This window comes from Cryptomeria japonica, chromosome 9 (assembly GCF_030272615.1).
Source record: "Cryptomeria japonica chromosome 9, Sugi_1.0, whole genome shotgun sequence".
NCBI lineage: Eukaryota > Viridiplantae > Streptophyta > Pinopsida > Cupressales > Cupressaceae > Cryptomeria > Cryptomeria japonica.
Window position 1 is genome coordinate 214,050,462 of NC_081413.1, and position 20,296 is coordinate 214,070,757.

Here is a 20,296-nt window from a genome sequence, read left to right on the forward strand (position 1 = left end):
ACTCAGACTTGGCGGTGAGACTCGACAAAATGAAAAAACCATGAAATATAGAGATTTTAAAGGATTTAAAACTTGTTTCATGCACCCTTTACTATATAAACTTTAAAAACACAATAAACTAATCAAACAAAAGCTACTTTGACCATATACACAAGTATACATTGATCACGAGTAAAAAAACTAAAAGTAAAAATGAATTTTAATTTTCCATTGAATGATGCAACATTGTTAGAAATATAAAATTATAAATATTGTCAAATGTATACAAATCTCATGGATTATGAAATCTATGGTATACAAAAATATCAAAAGTGAAAATATAAGATTATGGCTTAGAGGAGTCGACATCACTCATCCCATTTCCAACATCATGACAAGTCCCACGTGGGTGTCTAAGGTAAGTCCTTGATGATATTGCAGCCATGATATTTGCATGTGTCTTCGTGACATCAAGTCCAACATCCAAGGGGTCTCTTCGTGCTCTATCCTCCTCTATTGCAGGGGTCCCCTAGGGAAATTGAGGGGTAGCACTTCTTGTAGGGTCTAGGGGAAATGCCCCTGGTGCATTCGTTGTCACGATATTGGGCAGGGTCAAGGGGTGGAGCCCTTGCCACCAAGTCCAAATGAAGAACTTCAAAATCACACAGGTCTTCACGGTACACACCATTTTCATATTGTTTTGTAAATCCTAGACGAGCATGTCATATGACATAAACCAAACAAGCATTGAAAGGTTGTAAGTTTGTTTTTATAAAAGTCAATAAAATGTCAAATTAATGCTTTACATTTTTTTATTATATTTTTAAAACTTTTTTACCCAAATCTTGGTTGAGTCTGGCTTGTGGGACTCATCAAGTTTGGTGAGTCTCCAACACTTGCCTTGGACCCTAGTCTTGAGTCCCCTAGACTCGTTTGACCTAACTCACCTCGAGACTCTCCGAAGTATGTGTGAAACAAAATAATTGATATGATAAATTTACTCAAATATGTCCATATTCGTTCAAGGATTCTAGCCATTTGTGCAAAGAGTATTGAACAATATTAGCTCTTCTACATATATTGAAGATAAATAATTTTTTAAAAGAGATTAATATGTATACGACTAAGAGCTGAAAGAAGTGTGGTTTCTAGAAAACAAAAGCAATACAAGTGTTTTGTATAACATAGGAGAAGAGTAGGAACATAATTAAAATGATTTATAATTAGCATAGATATTACATAGTTAATTCCCCAACAATAATCTTATCTTATTAGAACTTGGTTGACTATGCTCGTTCTTTTCTTAAGTGCCAAAATTATTCAAGGTGTATGTTTTTGGGTTTTCCTAATCCCTTTCTATACCCATATGGGTTTGGTTTGTGCTTCTAGTTCAAGGATGAGATGGCTTGGGTTCTGTTGATGTGTTTTTTAGGACACCCCAAACACAAAATAAACTTAGTGTATACGATGTAATGTCCCCATTTTTGGAGTAAGAATAATTAATCAATTTAATTAGTTAAGTTGTCCAAATTATTGTTATTTTCTATTGGATAGCTTAATTAATTATTTTAATTAATAGTATTGAGTTAATTATTTATAAAGTTATCAAATAAATCAAAAATTAAAAGATGACTTTATATTTAATTAATTTAATAAAGTGACTTAATTTAGTATTATATCATAAAGTCACTTAAGTTGAAATAATATTAAATTAATATTATTTCTAGAAGCTTTTGGATGATGGATTAAAAAAGTATAAAAGGAGGTCAAGTTCAGCTTCTAATCAGCCAGGAATTGATATTTGTTTTGTGGAGTTTGTGGAGACTTGAGTTTCTGCAGAATATTATCTTTGGCAATGAAAACTCCCATTGATAGCATAACTGAGGGAGTAAAAGATCTCTCGAGGGGTTGCATTGAGGAGGTGATACATCAGTCATCTCAATTGTGCTTAAATTGGGGCCAGAAAAAGGCATCAACCCAGACCATACCTCAAGATTGGTTAGTTGCTCGAGCTCAGCGAAAGGCAGCCACCAAGCCACCTATCGACTTGGAGGACATTTTCTCGTGCATAGGCGAAGCCAAGTCCAAGGGGAAGAAAAAGCCTAAAGCATATTCCCGGATAACCAAGGATGAACAAAGGAACCGTACCCTCCATATCGCCACCCCGCCTGTCAATAAGCCAGCAGATCAAGTTACACTGGCTGATTTTAGCATCACAGCCGTCCCAATCGGACAAGCCACCAAGGAACAGGAAAGGGAGGAGTTCAAGGACTCCGTGCAAAACATGCTCAGCCAACTCGAACAGATAACTGCTGAGAAAGACATGTATCGAGATCATGCTGAACAGACCGAGGGGTACATTGATCACCTTCTGAGACCATTGCATAATGCCCCTGAATCCCATGTCCCCCCTACAGCATTGGCGCAAAGGACCACTATAGAATTTGAAGGAGTACGGGATATTGCCAAGGCCGTCAGAGAATGGATTCAAAGCATTAAAGAAAGAGGAGAGCAAATCTTCAAGGATCTACGCGAAATGGTCCTCCATAAGGAATCCACTATTATCAAAATGTGTAAGCTAAGGAAGGAATGCTATAACACTCGTGAGGCGATTGCCCCTCATTAGGGCTCTATTTTAGACCTGCTCTCAAATCTCCACTATTGATAGTATCCTAAATCCTTATAATGTCAATACCTTCAAAGAATGGTATTGGACCCTCAGCATGAAGGACGACATGAAGGATAATATCAATAAAATGCATGATAAGTGCGATGACACTTTATCAAATGTGAAGGATCTTGGTGAAAGGATCCTCAAATCCATGGTTCCCGGTTGGAAAAATAATATGGAAGATAGTGAGGTGTAACCACAGTGGGAGGACGGGCTTAAACCCAGGGTCATTTACTCCGTGGAGGATCTAGATTTTGTTGTTGGGCTGCAAGTAGACATATCATGTTTTGAAAATCACAAGTCATATTGGAGGGAAGAGCTGAAGAATTTAGATAGCCTCCTACAGGGTATTCATTACAAAATGTTTAATCCTCCTATGCTGCTGACAACCGAACTATTCAAGTTATGTTTGAGATTTCAGGACTACGTTCGGATAGAGCGTGCAGCTGATCGAGATATCTGGGGAGAGTATCTGCACGATGAGGTCGAATTCATCACAAAGGAATCTACAGCTGGAAAGGAAAAAGTGCTTTCATAAAATGCATTTTTCTTTTAAATTTGAAAAAGCACTTTTTGGCCAAAAGTTCATATTTGACTGCCAAGTCAGTTGTAAACTTTAAACTCTGTGCATATGCACTTTTTGAGTTGTTATGGATAGTTTTTAATTACCTTTTTTAGGTAGTTATTGCTCCCCTTTGGGTGGTTGCTGATATTTACCTTCCATTTATGGCTATGGGTACCTTTTTGTACAGATGAATCTGGGCCACTTGTTTAGTTTAAATCTTGGCCATTCATCTATTTTTGGAAATCTATTTAAAGGGACTGGTTTTCCCTTATTTTTGTAAGAAGTTCAAGGATTGTTGCTGAAGCTCTGGCGAAATTTACACAGGATTAATGGAAAATTAAGGCTGTTTCATTTCTTTGTGAGTGCATGGTCTCCTTCTTCACCATTTAAATTATTTTGTTATGTCTTTTATTTTCCAATAGCATTTTTAGGATAAACATCTGATAGAATCCTCGCTGTTCATACCATTAAGGACTGACTGATTGTCATTCCCTTTGCATGGTTAATTTGAACACTCTCATATGCTCAGTTCGGTTATTAAACTGTTAGTGAATGAATGCTAAAATTCTGAATTTATGTTTAATAGCATGAAAATCTAGTTTTCCTTGAAGATCGCACTAGATTCTTACAAACATTGTGCTTAAATAGCTGATAATGTTAAATCTGGTTATTTGGAGGTTTCTGTCTGTTTTCCTGAACATGTTATCTTAGTTAATTAGTCAGATTTTCTATATCTCTTTTCCCTATCCCTCTTTTTTCCTTTTTTTTTAACTAAGAAGAAACCCACAGTCCAGCTGAATTAGTATCAATCCAACTGAGATCAACTGATAAGAAGACTGTAAATTTTAGGGAACTCACCCGAAAGTTATTCATCTCATCGTAAGTCCCCTTTGTGTTTCCAGCAAAACACATCAAACCACTGAGTTATCCCGCAGTTAAGACCTGACAATCAAAACCTTGAGGTCGTCCCTTTTGATCAACAAAACCAGCATTAGGGATTTCCTTATCTCAAGAGAGGATAGGATACTCAACGAGTACATTCTATTCTGCGTTGGCCGGATGGAGTTTGCAGTGATGCGACTTTAGACACGTCAACAGGAAGCCACAAAATTCATCCCTTGGTTGAAGCGCTATCTTCCTGAGGACTGATCGATGGTTTGTGTGTGGAAGGAGGTCTAAAGCAGCTGTTCGATGTCATTGTAGTCTGAGTCTAATTGGAGCAGGTGCCACGACTTAGCTTTAGCAATGCTTCGGGTTTATGGTGTATTTAGCACTTCATCATTATGTTTCCTAAAATGCATCGATTCCAATAAGGGACTTAGGTGAATCATCCTAGCAGCAATTTGAAGATTGAATAAGGTAAGTTGCAGGTGTCAGTTCAGTTGAAGCAAATCGAACTTCATTCTCTTTCCCCACGATTTAGCTCCTATCTTCTTGTGTGAGCATCAAACCCAACATTGAGTGAGAGCGAGTGTTTTGAGGGAGGTAACCATGATGTTTAGTGGTTGAGAGAGAACTATAGGGCTGGCAATCAATTAATATCAGACATAACTATCTGCAGCAGGAGCGATTCTAAGGACCATTCGATTTATTAGTAAGGAGGCTTCAATCAGCAAGATATTGTTTGCTTCATCAATATCAAACCAAGGCAATGTTTTCCAGGTGCTTTGTCACTTAGTTTCCATTGTATTTCAGTTGTATGCAGACCATCCATGGCTGCCATGTGTCTGCAGATTTTCTGAGTATTTAATGCTAGGTTGCTAGGTCTTTTGGCACTTGTTTGACTGTTGTAATGAACTCATGGTCTCATGAATTAAAGGAGAAAAAAGGCTGCATCTTATTTGTACATTGTCCATGGTTTCATGCCAACTGTTTGATGAAATTACAGTCAGCTGTAGGTGTGTGATTTTGTATCCAAATTTGTGTAATGGCATTGAAAACTAGTTGCACAATCATCCTAGGGGGTTATACTATCATTGAGAAGTTGTTTGTAGGTCATACTTCGATGAAAACTTGTGGTTGATACTTCCAAAACAAGTCTGAAACTCTGAGACAGTCATACAGCATAACACACAGATTGACAGCCAACTTTTTGTCAATATTCCTTGCATATTCAGTCTAACAACTGCAGGGGATATTTCATACGATGTGATAATGCTGGTAATCGCAAAGGGACTTACATTTTGAATCACAACTGGAATGTGGAATCTAACTTAACTCTCTTGGAAAATAAAAGACAAAAGGATGAAAAGGTTAAGAAATCTAAGCTAAACCTAATGATGTAAGGAATGATTGTTGATTCAATGAAACCAAACCAAGCTTTGCTTCGCCATGAAGAAACAACTACACAAAGATGGCGCAATCTCCTAAGGGTAAGCGAATGATTTTCATATCACTTATGCACATCAACACCATGATCAATGAGCATAAAGCAAATGAAGTTAAGCTTTAAATTGAGTTTAGTATAACCATACACTGCAAATTGCAATCAACAAATTTGAAATGGTATGAACATTAGGCGTCACCATTAATCAACAATAGGTTCTTTCATTTAACTAATCAACTTCACATGAACACATCTAAACTATGAGAAGTAGAAACCATGCAACATGTTGAAAATCATATAGCGATCCACCATATCTTCAATTAAATCAAGTATTTATTTTGCCATAGTCTTGGGAACACTCTTCTCCTCCTACTCTACTGCTAACTATCTATGTCTTATTAACCTTTACAAATGAGAAGGTTGAGCATTATATAGAGGTCTCAATTACAATTCATGGGCCAAGATTGATTTGAAATCAATGGCTGAGATTATAGGATGAAACCCTAATTAGGGTTAGTTACAACTAACTCCATTTTGACCAATGAGAAAATTACAATGCTTAGGATACATGTCCTTCCTTGAATGTGGACCAATGAGAAAATAGGTTAGGTACATTGGATTCAATGCCTTCCACATGCATAGTTGTCCTCCTCATAGGATGAGTTAGGTACATTGAACTTGGCCATGTCTACGTGGCATCTCCAAATTTGTCAATGATGAATAGGTGCCATGTCAAAATGCTTATCTTGTAGATCATCACAAAGAAGTCTTTGCTTTTGAGCAATATCTCTTGATACTCAACATTTCCAATTGCTTGACTGATGTGATGATGATGGGTCATATTCCCAAATTGTATTATCTTTGATCAAATTTCTAACTTTGCTTTACTTATCATTTTCCTTGATCACACTTCACTTGTACGTGTTGATGCTTGAGAAGCCTCCTCTTGGTGGTGCACTTCATCTTCATGTTTGGGAGTTTTGGGAATTTTGAACGAGTTCTTTCCTTGATGATGTTTGATACTAAATTGTGCAACACGTCCTTGATATGATTGAACTCCTTGTAGTTGTAGTGCATGTTGAACATGGGACCTTGGATTTCTGAAGAAAATTCAGGATTGTGGTAGTTGTATTCCTCCTTACGCTTGCTTCGTTAAGGTGTTCCCTCCTTGATGCCATGATGTCGTCTTGACTTCTTCATCATACTTGCCTTGAATTTTTAGACCTTGTCCTTGCATTGGTGATTGATCTCCCTTTGTTTCATGCTCCATGCATCCTTGTTGCTAGGATCAAACTTGGATGACAAAGAGGCTGTGCATCATACATCATGGATTGTCTGGAAAATACACCTAACAAATCAAGTCCTTTAAAACCTTTCAATTTGGAAATAACATTGAAAAATCAGAAAATGTTCCTTGATGTATTGTCTTGAAATCTGATTGATTTTTGGATAAGATTTTCTGGAAATTTGCTTTCAATCAGGTTTGACTATTAGGGGCTAATAACACATGTTAGTTTATAGTTGTTTGGGGTGTTTATGTTTTGTTATGTATGGGTTGCCGAGAGGTTCCCGTGGGGTAGTTGGTAGTTGGTAGGTTGTGACGGTTGGCAGCCTGGCCAACTGTCGGGTCTATATGGTTTATGGATGGAACCTCGACAAGTTAGCATTGTACTGACATATTTGGAATACAATAAAGATATCATAATTCTGCCATATCTGTTTCTGTAATTGTTATCTATGCTTTAATACACATGAATGTTCTTGTTACATGAGTTGTTGGTATGTGTGGAATATCTCTGTTTATCTGTGAGTTTACTAACCTTACCATAGGGACTAAACATTTTGGCGCCGTTGCGGATTCAAATTCCGGAGATCAATATGGTGGCAAGCGGTAACCACTAATGGGCTGACCATTTCAACAACAGTTAATAGTCACTGAAAGTGATACACACGAGGAGCCCAGGCAGGTAGAAGCCAAAGAGGATCAACTGATGGGGGATTTGGTGGAACTATGGGATGTTTCCATCACCTAGTACGTGTAGAGGGAAGCTCGGGAGAGAGTAGTACCTTAAGGCACGATACGTGAGGAACTCACAGTAAATTCTGTCGTGTTTGATCTTCTAGGGACCCTTCGTAGATTGCTGGCATGGAACCTCATTGAACGGAAAGAGAAGAGAGAAGAAACTAGTCGGGAACATTGTCGACAGCAAATCCTGTAGCAATACGAAGAAAGGAGCCGTAGGGAAGAAGAAGAGAGGGATACGAGTAGACGTCGTACCCCTCACAATTAATGCCCTTACGTCCCAACAAGGACCGACGACGTACTGGTGTCAACGGAGAAGCAGGTGAGGGGTCTGTACGGAGATCCCTACGAATCAGGGAACAAAACGAATGGAGACGTTGGCTGCGAGAGATTGCCGAAGGGCAGGAGAGTTTGGAAAGGCGAAGCAAGAGTCGGAGTGTGAGTCGGAGCCGTAGTCGGGAGAGACAGAAACCTTGTACGTGGAACGAGTTGGTAGGGGTTGCTAGGACCCTGCCACTGCCAGATGTAGTGGAGAACGATCTCACTGACCAGGCCACTCACTCGACATCCAGTGAAGAATCCAGAACTCAGTCTGAGAGCAATTCGTCAGAGCACTCCGACTGCGACGAAAGGGCTGCATGGGACTTGTAGGGTGAGGTCGCCAAACTCTTTGAGAATAACTTGTATCGAATTGGAAACCTGTTGCTTGGAGAAGACTCAAAAATAGGAGGGTCAGACCCAGAAACTCTGGGAAGGAGGGACTACAGGAGCGAGGGTGACCAAAGCACGGAGGACGGGGGTGGACGCGTAGAAGGCTCGTGGACGGAGCAATACAGTCCGACCCGGTCAAACGTGTACAGTACCTCCCAGGCACATAATACCTTCTAGGCATATAATTGTTGTCCTCATTTTTGTTTTCAAAGATGAAGGACCACTACGGGAAAATTTTATGAAAAAATTGAAATTTTTACTCTATGGCACACTTCCCGAGGCAGAATTTCGACTAATCCTTGGACTGGCTTGATCCTCAATCCATTCTCGAACTACGTTTCGAATTTCGTCCAATTCTGGGTTCATTTGCTATGCCTTTCCTTCAATTTCGGGTTTTAAAACCCAGACTGCAGGTGGAGAATTTTCTTCAAACTGCAAGTTTTAATGATATTCATTGTTATGGTCTTTGTAGGGGAATTTTTGATCAATTACATGTGCACTTTTATTTTAAATATGTCACTTGTAATTTATTTCAAGTTTCCCCTTTGTTGTTTTTATCTTTTTAATTATTTTTTGGTCATTTTTTAGTTAAAATAGGGATTTTTTGGCTCAACTGCAAGTAAACTTGCAGTTTGTTCAAAAAACCCCTCCTTTAATGGTTTTTACATGTAATAGGGATTTTAAATCCCCATTACATATGTGCAAGTGTTTTTAACTTGTTGTAGGGATTTTATTTCCCTTTTACAAGTATTTTTAAACTTGCAGTTTGCTCCAAAAAAACCGATTTTGACATGAAAGTGCATTTTTGACAATTTTAAACTTGTCATTTGTCCAAAAAAAAACCCGATTTTGGCTTGATGAGTGAAAAAGTGAAAAAGTGAAAAATTAAACTTGCTATTTGTCTTAAAAAACCCGATTTTGACATGAAAGAGGGAAAAGTGAAAATCGAACTTGTTGTTTTCTATCTAAAACCCGATTTGCTTCATTTTGGACAAATCGAACTTGTCATGTGTCTCCCAAAACCCGATTTTCATGCAAAATTGATTTGTTGAAGATTTCAAAGCAATTTTTTGTGGAGATTTTTTAGGGAAGGAAGGCGTTTTTGCTTCTACCCTATTTTCATGCAATCATCAACATCTTTCATGCCAAATGGAGGTTATATTGACTGGTTTTTTGAGCTAAATCAGCAAAAAACGTGGTTCTTTAAACCCACATTTTGGGCGTTTTTACTTCATAAATCTGCAGTCTCCTTAAGCGTTTTGTCTTCTTCTACCTAGGCGTGGAGGGTGAGAGGGTTTTCGCACCATTTAATGATGCCGTTGGAGTTTACTATGGTGGGCACGTTTTCTCCCTTTGGCAGCGTTTTCAATCATTTGGATCATTGCTTCTTCCTCTACCTTAGGCATTTTGCTTGGATGCACACTCTCATTGGCATTTTGGTCCTCCAAGTTTAAGATTGCTGCCATATTTGGGGCATTTTTACAAAAAACGTGATAAGGGTTTGATATTCCGGTTTTGCTTCTTCATTTCAAGAATTGTTGCATTGTTGGAGAAGCATTTTGCATTTTTAAGAAAGGTATGTTCTCCTTCCTTTCTTCTCTTCATTTTATTATTTTCTTGTTTTCTTTATTTTTCATTATTAGTTGCATTTTTGGTATATGATGTTCTTCCCCTAAAAATTGGTTTTCGTGAAAGAAATCTTCCCCTTGAAATGCAATTGTTGAATTGCATTGTTCTTCTCAAAATTCCTTCTTAACTTGTATTCGGGATTTCTAATCTCGATTACAAGTTCGCTGGAAATTCTTGTTCTTCCCCTACGGTTAAGGAATTTAACCATTTTTGGTTAAAATTCCAAGCTTGAAAAGTGTGAAATACCCCTCCCTTGCAAATTCGGGTTTTAAAAACCGGATTACATGTTGAAGAGTTCTTCCCATTTTCATAAAAATGACTTTCCCGGATATTCCCGTTTCTATTCATTCACGTTTCCCATATCCGTACTTTCCATTTCCATCATTTCCCGCAAGTCAGAATCTCATTTTACGTCCATTTCTCCATTTTCGAATTTACAAGTATACTTGTATTCGGGTTTTAAAACCCCGATTGCATGTATGTCCTTTCCAACTTGTATACTTGCGAAAATTGTCCCAAGATTCGAAATTGGTCAAAGTCAAGATTTTCCCATTTCTACATATCTCCCCTCTTCCTCTCACAAAACCGTGAAATTCAGAGATCAAAGTTTTACCCATTTGAAGAAGAAAAAATGATATTTGTAGCTGATTATGATGTTGCCTTAACTCTTTTAAGTCTTCATCACAGCATTCCAGGTTCACAATCAATGTCAGATTTGCCGGCATCGCCAACTCCAAAGAAAATGAAATACAAATATGACAAATACCAGAATGAGGTTGCACCTTCCCAGGTTTCTTTTCCTTTGGATTGCATCAGGGACACGGAAATAGGGCACGTTGATATGGCTGAATTCATCAACAGGGTAGAAGATCCACAGGATAACAACTTGCAGCGGCTGTTGGACAGCCATATCCATCATGCATCTTCTTTCCCAGTGGCTGCTGTTATCGGAAAATATGTATCGTTTAGTAATGTTAATTGTTGATAGTTAGTTAGCCGACGGGTAGGTAGTTGGAGTCGCGACGGTTGTGTCGCACCCCTTCGGCTGACATATATTGTACCACCTCCGGGTGTTGGGGGACATGTAATGTGGACGACAGATTATAATATGAACATCTTTTGACATTAATGGAAAGCTTATTCTGGTACTTCCTTTGTAATTGCATTGTGCATTGCTGTTCAGTTTCTGTATTCTTCCTGTTTACCCAGTAAGGTAAACATTTGGCGCCGCTGTCGAAATTTTTTCGGGAGGGACGGGAATATACTACATGGCACAGGGATAATGGGACAACCATTGCCCGAGGGGACGAGCAGTAAACCTGACGAGGATCACCAAGAACTGTTCGAAGGAGAACGAGCACTCACAAAAGATTTCTCTTGCATCCTTCAAGCGGCCATCGAAACACACGTACGGAGGGAAGCCACCATTGAGGCTGTTCCAGAGGATGCTGTGTGGAGCGGGCTTGGTGTAAGCCCGGCGGTGAATCGGTTAATGAGCAATTTGCCTAACCTTCTGGCTCAAGCATTTTTGGCTCTTCAAAACCGCGGAGAAGACACCTACCGTGAGAACCGACGACAGCAAATCTTACGAGAATTTCATGAGCGCCAGGATGACGGACGTAGGGAAGACCGACGAAGGACAAATAATCCTTAAATTGTGAAGGGAGAGAAATAAAGAACACTGTTAGAAGCAGAAGAATTATGTTTTGTATACAAAAGAATGAATTAATAAAGACGTGTTGTGTTTTGGTTTATGTGTTGTGAAACATGAAATTGTACCACAATTAATGCCCAATTTATTGAATAAAGACAGAAATAAGAAATTAGAAACCGACGAGTGGGAGGCTGTGCAGAAGGCTTTGATTCTGGAACAACGTGTAGAACGTAGACGGAGGCTGAGGCAACTTGCCGAAGGACGACCTGCCGAAGGGTTGCACAAAGGGAACCAAGGAGGTGTCACGGAAGGTGCAGAAGCCGAGGGGAATTTCTACGCGTCGCCAGACTACGGTAGAGTGAGAAGCCTCGAAGAGTTTTTGGAGGAAACTAGGTTACGGAGAGAACTAGTTGAAGAGACTCGAGATCGGTTCAAAAACTTATCTCTCACGCCACAGAGGGAGGATCACCGAAGGGAGCCGGGCACGAGTGACGGCGAAGGGCGAGCTAACCGCACGGTAGTCACTCTCACGCCACAAAGGGAGGATCACCGAAGGGAGCCGGGCACGGGTGACGGCGAAGGGGAAGCTAATTGCACGGTAGTCGCTCTCACGCCACAAAGGGAGGATCACCGAGGGGAGCCGGGCACGGGTGACGGCGAAGGGGAAGCTAACCGCACGGTAGGTACAAGACAGAACACTGTACCTTTGGTCACCACCACAAGAGACATCAGCGGCATCGGAGGGAGCAGCGCCGGAGGGCAGACACGGCCACAACCACCTCCAAGTGGACGACTTCCATCAATAGCGACCAAACAGAAGTTGCCCAAATTCAACAGGGATAGCAAGGATGATCCCGCACGGCATTGCCGTACCTGCGAATCCATCTGGACAGCCAATGGGGTGACTGACCAGGATGAATGGATGAAGCAGTTCCCCGCCACACTGAGAGGAGTGGCTATTGACTGGTATTCAGACTTGGATAAAACCGGGGTAACTACGTGGGATGAATTGAAGAAAGCATTCGAGAAGGAATTTTGGCTTCTCCGAGATGATAATGAGATAGTCTTGGAAATCTATGGAACAAAGCAAGGAAAGAAGGAGACCATACGGGCATATGGCCGCCGGCTAAAGGAATTAGTCGGAAAGATGGAAAGCCAACCGGCTGATGGCTTAAAGAAGCGGTGGTTTGTCGAGGGTCTGAACCCTAAGCTACGACGAAAGATGAAAATTGTGCCTCCGACATCCTACGATGATGCATACAATCGGGCCATGGACTTGGAAAGTGAAAATAAGACGGCCAAAAAGAAGAAGAATAGATCTTCGTCATCCTCTGAAGATGATACGTCGGAAGAAGAGAGTAGCAGTGATGAGAAGCCGAAGAAGAAAGTCACGGCCCTTCAGAAGGATATGGAACGGATGTTAAAAGAGTTTAAGACAATGAAGGGGGCCACAAGCAAGGATGATGAACTATGGTGCACGGATTGTAAGGAGAGCGGCCACACAAAGGGTGCCTGTCCCAAGAAGGCATTCTGTGACATCTGCCAGATTATGGGACATCCTACGAAGGAATGCCCATACAATCTGAAGGCACGTAACCAGCAAGTGCTCTTTGCACATGAGCAGCCCTCCACATCGGATTCAAACAATAATGCATCTTCCGGAGGCTACCGAGGAAACCGGCGAGGCGGACGGGGGAATAATAATAATTCCACCAGAAACAGGGTCCAATATGATGCGAAGGGACGCTCGATGATTCAATGTAGGGCTTGCAATCAATGGGGTCATTACGCACGAGGGTGTAATAACAATGACACCGCTCAAAAGCTATGTCGGTGGTGTGGCCCCGGTGACCATGAAGATGCCGATTGTCCGAAGTTTGGCGTAGGGGCCAATCTGATTGATATCGAAGGCAACGCACGGGGTAAAGAAGCCATCCTTGCTCTTACCCGAGGGCAGGCAAAGGAAGCCCGATACCCCCATCCCCGCACGGAGAAGCAGAGAATGACGGAGGCAAGGGAGGAAATAGAAAGGGCCATGAAAGCCCAACGGGGAGAGACACACGAGTCATCTAGACCCTACTGCACAGACGCGGAGAGGAACATTGTATGGCAGATGCTCCAAATGGAGGTACGCGTGAAACTGGAAGACCTCCTACACACCATACCGCAATTGGGGACAGTGCTGTTGGGCACAAAGGTTGATAAACCCAAACTGAGAGACATGGACGCTCCCATACTAGGAAGCTCGGCAACAAATCCAGTTGTACTTACCGTCAACAATGGCCGACACCCAGCCGTGGTGGAGATGGGCATCCTGGGCAGCCGAGAGGACGCAGTTGTTAGCACAGCTTGAGACAGCCCATGCAGAGAAGGTTGCGGTGGGCATCCGCCTGTCGGAGGAGCAGAGTGCGCGGAGCCTTGTGCAACAGGAGTTGGATGCTGTTACTGCAGAGCGGGGTTTGTTGCAGACTCAGTTGGTCGGTATGACAGAGTCCGCGGATACCAAGGAGAAGGAGTTGCTGGAAGCTGCGCATATGGTGAAGATGGCTTTAGAGAAGGTGTTGGTGGCGGAGCGGGATGTGGCAGCACGCACTCAGCAGGTTTATGACCTCCGCGCCCGCCTGGCAGCCCAGACACCAGCATCCCAGCCTTCGACTTCAGGGACGTTTCCTCAGCTCCCTCCTTGACTTTGTTTGGGTGTATATATGCATTGTCTCCATTTTGTTGTGAGTCGTCGGAGACGACTTCTTTTTTGGGGGGGATGATGTTATCGGAAAATATGTATAGTTTAGTAATGTTAATTGTTGATAGTTAGTTAGCCGACGGGTAGGTAGTTAGAGTCGCGACGGTTGTGTCGCACCCCTTCGGCTGACATATATTGTACCACCTCCGGGTGTTGAGGGACATGTAATGTGGACGACAGATTATAATATGAACATCTTTTGACATTAATGGAAAGCTTATTCTGGTACTTCCTTTGTAATTGCATTGTGCATTGCTGTTCAGTTTCTGTATTCTTCCTGTTTACCCAGTAAGGTAAACAGCTGCCCTAGAACCTGAGTTTGTTCTTGCATGCGCCCATCATTTTGACAAAGAGTCAAGAGTCATCAAAAATGATGATGGTGAAGCTATAATTCGTCTTGATGCGGATACAATCGAGAAGGTGTTCAAAATACCTCCTGCACTTGTTTATATGGAAATCACCAAAGAAAGTGCAGCAGAGTATTATGTGAAAAGGGAAAAAGATTGCAAGCGACACATCAATAGGTGGATCCAAGAGCCACGTCCTTCCTTCTCAAGATGGGCAAAGTTGTACCGTTGTGATTTCAAGTGGGAGATAGGAGACACCATCACTCTTCTCAGCAGGATGATGGGCCTTGAGCACTCTAATGTCTTTGAGCCATGGATGTATCAATTCATCATGTTCATACGGCAGTCGCATCACATTTCACGGGGTGAAATCATCAGCGATGCTTTGTGCGAACAACTTGCAGTAGTTCCTACCACTATGACCTTCTTCATGAATTCTTATTTGGTATATTTAGCAGCGTCACCTAGACACTTTCCAGGTCTTTCTACCAAGGGTGATCGCTCGCTTATACCAGTTTGGGAATATTATGACCAGTTGCCATTGAAACCTAGCAGACTGCATTTTAGAAGAGTCCAAGATGCATTCTTTGGATATTTCATGTGTCAGTTTGACGTGGATCTCAGAAACAAAAGAGTATCAGATGAGGCATGGGTCAAGGTGTCTGAGTATGGGTGTTTATTCCTGCAATTTCCCACCTTCACCTATATGAGGATTGGATGCTATGATGGACAGCCATACATGCTTCCAAGATACCCAACCGATAAGATAATTCTTATGGAGTTGGGAAGACAGATCATGGCTGTTCATACTTTTCAGTCTGCTAGACACAAGGTTGGAATGGGGATCTCTAGCACAAACCCATTGAAAATTGGTCGATACTCCCATGTCACATCTGTGAAGGCTAAGGCCATGGAGGTTGAATTGCAGGAAATCAAGCTTAAGAGGTTCAAACCTAGAGCTGATTTTGATTATAGAGGTATGAAGGAGAAGATCAAGAAATCCTTTGTGCATGTTCATCGCATTGAAGACATCTGGGTAGATCTCCGCACGGAAGTCGAAGTTCTGAAGATGGATTACTGCAGGCTCACTGTTGAGCAAATTGTTGACTTGAACTTGGCGGATATCCCACAAGGGATGATCGATGACGGGCATATACTTGATCCTGAATACATTTCACGAAGGGTTGAGGAAGCTCCACTTCCTTTGATCCAATGGTCACACAAGGAGTGCGTCTCCATCCTTGACAGATTTCAGCCTATCTTGGCCAACACTAACGCATGGCTGAAAAGTAATGCTGTTAGACTTATCAAAATCAAGGTTGGTAAAGAAGATGATTCTATAGGGCCTCTTGGACGGAAGTCTGAGATTCAGATTGATAACAAGGAGGGTGCTTCATCTTCAGGCACAAGGATCAAGTTACGAGTTAGTCGTGCAGTAGTGCTTCCTCCTGAGGAGACGACTACTCGTGGGAAGGAGAAATCACGGTTCCATGTTCGGGTGATCAACCTGGATAATCCAAAAGAGGGGCAGCAATCTGACGATGCGCCTAGGTCTCCAGTTTCAGACTCGCCTCACGAGGTCATTCCTCCAGTTTCCATTGAGACGCCTCTTTCTCCTTCTGATTTGCTCATAGATGAGTCTCCTCAGAATGCAGTTCCCATTTCAGCATACGAGCCTTCTCCTGATCAACAACGAGAAAGTGTGTTGAAAGTTCTTGAAGATAATCCCACTTGCATTCAGTTATCAAAAATCGATACTTCCACTTTTGGTTTTGAAGAATTCATGAGGCAATCTTCATGTCCATTGGTAACTGAGCAAACCGTGGTCGCTATTCAAACAGATATTCCTCCCAGGGTTACCATGGTAATTCAAACAGAAACTGCTTCTCCTTTGCCTACAGCTACTACTAGAAGTGAGTTGATGACTTTGCCTCCATGGCTTAGTTCTTTCACCTCGAAAAGAAAGAAGCAAAAGATCTCACCTGATGCCTTTGACTACCAGCAACTCAAATAGTCCAAATCCAAAGTTGCTAAGAAGGCGAAGACTATCTCTAGGGTAACTGTTGATAGCAACAAGATGAAAGTAGCTGAAATTGTGGAACCTATTGCAGATAAACCACTTGATGAAATGTCAGCTGCTGATTATAAGGTCACAAGGGTAGAATTGGGCAAGCAAACACATGAGGTCATTAAACATGATGCTCAGTTTTCTGTTGCTTCACTAGTGCAAAGGTGCGACGATCTTCTTGCAAAGAAAGACAAGCTAGAAGAAGAAAACCGACAGCTCATGGCAGCCATTCATAAAATCACAAAACCTGCTGCTAAAGGGAGTAACTCCATAGGTTCTTCTGGTTCCCAAGAATCGATTCGTGGAGTGGAAAGGGCTACTCAGAAAGTACAAGCACTTGATTCCTGGGTTGATCAGCTTCATGATCAATGTATTCAAGTGGTAAAAGACATTTTTCAAATAATGTCTAAGTTGGAAACCATTGAGGAGAAACTGGATCAGACTTCTAACACTTTCAAAAAGAATCTGGAAAGTGTTGAGAAAAGTTTGGCAATCTGGCGTACCATGCCCCAACAACAGTTGAGTAATTTGCAGGAGCACACCATCATCTCTTCCAGGGTCATGTACTTGGAATTTGAGGAACTCATGGAAAACAAGACCCTTGTTCTTAAATCCCTCATTGAGGAGATCAGTGATGCAAGGAGATTCCGGGATGAAGTCTATTGAGGTATTGTCTCACATTGTGAAAGAGCCTCTTGCAATATAGTAAGTCAGGATGGAGAGCTGATTCCAGAAGAAGAGGTTCTTGCTGATTTACAGATGAGGATTCATAATGAATGGAGGAGCGAACAATTCTCAGCAGCTTCAATTCAAGCATTGATGAAACACCAAACCTTTTTGCATGAGATCCAGTCTATCCTGGATAAAGACAATCCCACGCTCCTCCACTGTCACGACACTATTGTGAAGACTATGGTTGTTGCTAAGAACACCCATGAACCGAATCCCGAGGAACTACAAGCGAGCATCCGAAAATTTCAAAGATTTGTGTCTTCACAAAATGCAACTTAAGTGTTTTTCAATACTTAGTTGAATTTTCCCTCTTTTGTAATCTTTAGTTGTAATTTTGTTTAGACAAGTTACATGTAAAAGTAACTTTTGTAAAATGCAAGTTACACATTACTTGCACTTTTGTAATTACATGTAAGGCAACTACAAGTTGTGTCCGATTAGGACTGTAGTTGGAATAAGTCTTAGTTAGTTAGAGTAACTCTTAGTTAATTAATGAAGTCTCAGTTATTTATTAAATGAGTCTTGGTGGTTGAGAGAATCTCTCAAGTTAGTTAGGATCCTCCCACCTTTTTCTCAAGGCTCCTCTTCTATAAATACTTGAGAGGTCCATTGTAATTATCATCTTTTGGAAAGCAAGCAAAAACTCTGCCAAATTTATAGCAAGAAGTCTTTGAGCTTATGTATGTGAATTGAAGGTTTTGAAGAATAAGAAAGAAGGATTACTCAAGTTTTGTGTCTTTGAGCTACATGTTTGAGTTTGAATCTTTTTATTTCTTCTATGCAAAGTGTTTCTAAAGGAGCTTAGTCCAATCTGATTTGTAGTCTTTGAGCTGCAAGTAGAGAAGATTAATTAAAATAGGAAAATCTCTAGAAGGAGTAGCAAGTCTTTGAGCTTGCATCTATTCTTGAGAAAAAATTAATGTTTGATAAGAAATAGCAGCAAGTCTTTGAGCTTGCATTAGTTCTTGTCTTTGTGTTAAAAGAATAGATTATTCCAGTCTTTGAGCTGTTATCTTTTATTCATTGTAAAAATTTAATATAGCAAAGGGTAGATAGGACTTCCAATAGTCAAGTCTTTGAGCTTGATATTGCTGTCCCGTCCCGAAGGAAGTGACGGAAGTCTTTGCGCTTTCAGGAAACTTCATTTCCTTTCTCTCATTTCACTTGAAAGTAGTTACTGCTGTTCATTTTCAATCGCTATCCTTTTCTGTGAAGAGAAAAGGATATTGTCTTTCTTGAAGAAAGAAGGAAGATTGCTGTCCCATCCTGTTTTTATTTCAGTTTTAGTTAGATAGGGGGAGCCTTCCCTTAATTAGGAGAGTTTTTACTCGTGTGCTGTGGTTGAAACCACAATTTTGTATATTTCCCCAAGTGTACAAAATTTTCAACCAACAATAATAACTTCCAGGCGTTACACAAAACCCTCCAGACGAAGACAATGACACACACCCCAGAGAAACAAAAGCTTCCAAAGTTCATGGGCGATGGGTCGGAGGACCCCGTACGACATTGCAAGACATGCATAACCATCTGGGAGGCAAATGGCCAAGACGACCAGGATTACTGGTTGAAGGCATTCCCGACCACCCTGCGAGGAATAGCAATTGACTGGTATACGGACCTGGATACCCAATATAAAACATCATGGAACAACTTGAAGAAGGCCTTCCAGGAGGAATTCAAATTCCTATGTGATGATAATGAAATTGTGGTGGAGATTTACAATACCAAGCAGGGAAAAAGTGATAGTGTGCGGGCTTACAGCATAAGGCTGAGGGAACTATTGAACAAAATGGAGAACCAATCGACCGATGGCCTAAAGAAGAGATGGTTTGTCGCAGGGCTAGTACAGTCCCTCAGACGAAAGATGAAAGTGGTACCTCCGCCCTCATATGACGAAGCATACAACCATGCGATGGATATTGAAAGTGAAAATAAGACATCCCGAGGGAAGCGTCGGGTGAGTGATGGTGATAGTACGGATGGAGACATCGACGGGGAGTCTAAGACTGTACAAGCACTCCAAAAGGATATGATAAGAATAATGAAAGAATTGAAGGCTGACAAAGAAAATGGCAAGGAGGGAAAGGAAGTATGGTGCACCGACTATAAGACAAAAGGGCACACTAAGGGGAGATGCCCTCAAAAAGTCTTCTGTGACATCTGCCAAGTAATGGGACACCATCAAGGAATGCCCGTACAACCTGAAAGCACGGAGCACCCAAGTGCTCTTCACCCAGCCCGACCAAGTCACCGCTAGCGACACCTTCGAAGCCGACAACAAACTCAGACGCCTCTCCTGGAGGGTACTGTAACAACCGGTCCAACAATAACACGCCAAGGAGTAAAATTTAGTACGACGCAAAAGGACGACCCATGATCCAATTTTGGAAATGCAACGAATGGGGTCACTTTGCGCGGGAATGTCAAAATGGAGATAGTGCGGGGAGTTTGTTGTGCAAGTGGTGCGGTCCAGGGAATCATAAAGACACAAAGTGTTCAAAGCAAAAAGGGGTGAATATGTTGGAGGTAAAGGAACCGGAGGAAGATGTACTGGCAATCACAAGATTGCAAAGTAAGAAAGCCATGTACCCTGACCCTCGCACGGAGAAAGACCCTGGGAGGCTAGGGCAGACATTGAACGTGCGATGGTAGAAGAACGGAGGGCCTTGCACTAGGCTGCCAGTACTCTACTTCAGTCGAGACCGGAAAAAAACTATCATTAAGCAGATGTTATAGTCCACTATACTTGTGCGGATATCCGACCTCCTACAAACCATGCCGCAGTTGAGGATGGCCTTGACAAATGCAGTTGGTGACACCACTGCCAACCAGGAACATCGAACAA

General features: G+C 41.5%; 1 protein-coding gene across 1 annotated transcript in view; it reads right to left on the bottom strand.

Annotated features, from left to right (window-relative positions):
* Window positions 1–20,296, bottom strand: part of LOC131044535 (protein HAPLESS 2) — a 348,241-nt gene that overhangs the window by 84,534 nt on the left and 243,411 nt on the right. The window lies entirely within an intron of this gene.